The sequence below is a fragment of the Trichechus manatus genome, unplaced genomic scaffold (assembly GCF_000243295.1).
Source record: "Trichechus manatus latirostris isolate Lorelei unplaced genomic scaffold, TriManLat1.0 scaffold00055, whole genome shotgun sequence".
Lineage (NCBI taxonomy): Eukaryota > Metazoa > Chordata > Mammalia > Sirenia > Trichechidae > Trichechus > Trichechus manatus.
Genome location: NW_004443991.1, coordinates 13,885,051 through 13,888,196, shown reverse-complemented (window position 1 = coordinate 13,888,196; position 3,146 = coordinate 13,885,051). Strand labels below are relative to the sequence as shown.

The window sequence follows — 3,146 nt, the reverse complement described above, 5'->3', positions numbered from 1 at the left end:
GGCCCAAGAGTTCATAATGATTCCATTAGGTGAGGACTTATAGGAAATGGCTTTTCATCATCTGTGATCTAAGTAAGAGTTACACTTGAGAATAAACATTTATTCAGAAAATATTTATTTAGAATCCATTATCTGTTATTTATTGTTACATCCCTGGTATGTAGTTCATACCATGAGGCATGGTTCCTGCCCTGAAGGATAGTACAGACTTGCTGATGGTCTGCATTTTCTTTTGCTCAATTTCCAGTTTCTTACAGTGCATGGTATAAAGTAAAGCTGTTAGCTTTATACATGTTATCATCTGTTGAGAACATACTATGTAATTTTTTAATAGACTTATTTCTAACAAATGAAAATCCCTGATAAATTTTTACATACTTGTATATATACAAGATTTACAGTACGATTTGTACATATCCAACTGGAGCCTTAATTTTTATGTAGGTGATCCTGGCATATTCATAAATTATACAACCTACTCTCCCCAGGTGTCCTTGTGACAGTGACATCGTATTTAAACCCTACGTGACAATCCCTGATGCACTGCCATGATGCCCAGGGAGGACAGGGGGACCTGGAAGTCCAACTACTTCCTTAAGATGATGATCCAAAATGCTTCATCAGACAATGTGGTCTCCAAGCAGATGCAGCGGCTCTGCATGTCCCTCCCCAGGAAGGCTGTGGTGCTGATGGGCAAGAATACCATGATGTGCAAGGCCACCTGAGGGCACCTAGAAAACAACCTGGCTCTGGATAAACTGTTTCCACACATACAGGGAACTTACTGAGATCAAGGACATGCTGCTGGCCAATAAGGTGCCAGCTGCTGCCCATGCTGGTGTCATTGCCCAGAGTAAGGTTACTGTGCCAGCCCAGAGCACTGTTCTGAGTCCCAAGAAGGCCTCCTTCTTCCAGGCTTTGGGCATCACAACTAACATCTCCAGAGGAGCCACTGAAATTCTGAGTGACGTGCAGCTGATTATGATTGGAAACAAAGTGAGAGCCAGCAAAGCCACCCTGCTGAACATGTGGAACATCTCCCCCTTCTCCTCTGGGCTGATCATCCAGGAGTTGGTTGACAATGACAGCATCTACAACCCAGAAGTGCTTGACATCACAGAGGAAACTCTGCATTTTTGCTTCTGGAGGTGTCTGCAATGTTGCCAGAGTATGTCTGCAGATTGGTTACCCAACTGTTGTCTCAGTACCCCATTCTATCATCAATGGGTACAAGAAGGTCCTGGCTTTGTCCATGGAGACAGATTATACCTTCCCACTGGCTAAAAAAGATCAAGGCCTTCTTGACCGATCCATCTGCATTTGTGGCTGCTTCCTCTGTGGTTGTAGCCACCATAGATGCTCCTGATGCTGCTTCAGCCCCAGGCAAGATTGAAGCAAAGGAAGAGTCAGAGGAGGATATGAGATTTGGTCTCTTTGAGTAGTCACCAAAAAGCAACCAACTCAGTCAGCTTTATTTGTGAAACAAGGAAATAAAGGCTTACTTCTCTTAATAAAAAATAAATAAGCAAACCAACCTTGGAATATATATACACACATTAGTTCATTGTACTGTGGTTGCTTGCATGTTGCTGTGCTACTGGAAGCTTTTAAATACCAGCAGGGTCACCGATGGTGCACAGGTTTCAGCAGAGGTTCCAGACTAGGATGAACGACTGGCTCTTATTTCTCTAGGCTATATACTTAGGCATGAAATTACTGGATTATAAAGTATTTCTACTTCTAGCTTTTTAAGGAGGTGGTTGTACCATTTTACATTCCCACCAGAAGTTTATAAGAGTGCCAGTCTTCCCACAACCTCGGCAGTATTTGCAGTTTTCTGGTTTTTTTTTTTTTTTTTTTTTGATCAGTGCCATTATTGCCAGGGTGAGATAGTATCTCACTGTAGTTTTGATTTGCTTTTCTCTAGTGGCTAATGATCGCAAGCATCTCTTCATGTGTTTGTTAGCTGTCTGAATGTCTTCTTTATTTTTTTTAATAGGGTTGTTTGCCTTTTTATTGTTGAGGTGTTGAAGTTTTCTACAAATTTTAGAGATTAGGCCCTTGTCAGATATGTCATAGCTAAAGAATTTTCCCAATCCATAGGCTCTTTTTTTACTCTTTTGGTGAAGTCTTTTGATAAGCATAAGTGTTTAATTTTTAGAAGATCCCAGTTATCTAGTTTCTCTTCTACTGTTTGTGCCCTGTTCGTTATGTCTGGTATTCTATTTATGCCATGTATTAGGGCGCCTAGCATTTTTCCTATTTTTTCTTCCATGATCTTTATACTTTTAGATTTTACGTTTAGGTCTTTGATTCATTTTGGGTTAGGTTTTGCACATGGTTGGAGGTAGGGGTCATGTTTCCTTTTTCAGCAAATTAATATCCAGCTTTGCCAGCACCACTTGTTAAAGAGACTATCTTTTTCTATTTAATGGATTTTGACACTTTGTCGAAGATCAGCTGTCCATCAGTAGATGGATTTACTTCTGGGTTCTCAATTCTATTCCATTGGTCTGTGTGTCCACTGTGTACCAGGCTATTTTGACTACCTTGGCTATATAGTGTGTTTTGAGATGGGGGAGTGTGAAGTCTCCTACTATCTTCTTCTTCTTCAATAATGCTTTGCTTATTTGGGGCCTCTTTCCTTTCCATATAAAGATGATGATAAGTTTTTCCATCTCATTAAAGAATTATGTTGGAATCTGGATCAGGATTGCATTATATTTGTAGATTGCTTTGGGTAGTATTGGTATTTTCACAATGTTAAGTCTTCCTGTCTATGAGCATGGTATGTTTTTTCAGTTATATAGGTAAGTTTTGGTTTCTTGCAGTAGTGTTTTGCAGTTTTCTTTGCATAAGTTTTTTACGTCTCTAGTTAGGTCTATTCCTAAGTATTTTATCTTTTTGAGGGCTATAATAAATGGTATTGTTTTCCTGATTTCTTTTTAGGAGTTCTGTTTGTTGGTATAGAGGAATGCAATTTAGTTTTGAATGTTGACCTTGTACCCTATGCCTTTGCAGAGTTCTTATGTTTTATCCAGTAGCTTTCTCATGGAGTCTCTGGGTTTTTCTCTGTATGATCGTATCATCTATGAATAGGGATAGTTTTACTTCTTCCTTACCTATTTGTATGCCCTTTATTTCCC

General features: G+C 39.5%; 1 pseudogene; it reads left to right on the top strand.

Annotated features, from left to right (window-relative positions):
- The first annotated feature begins 551 nt into the window (after nt 1-551).
- Nucleotides 552-1,442, top strand: LOC101348265 (60S acidic ribosomal protein P0 pseudogene; annotated as a pseudogene).
- The last annotated feature ends 1,704 nt before the right edge of the window (nt 1,443-3,146 follow it).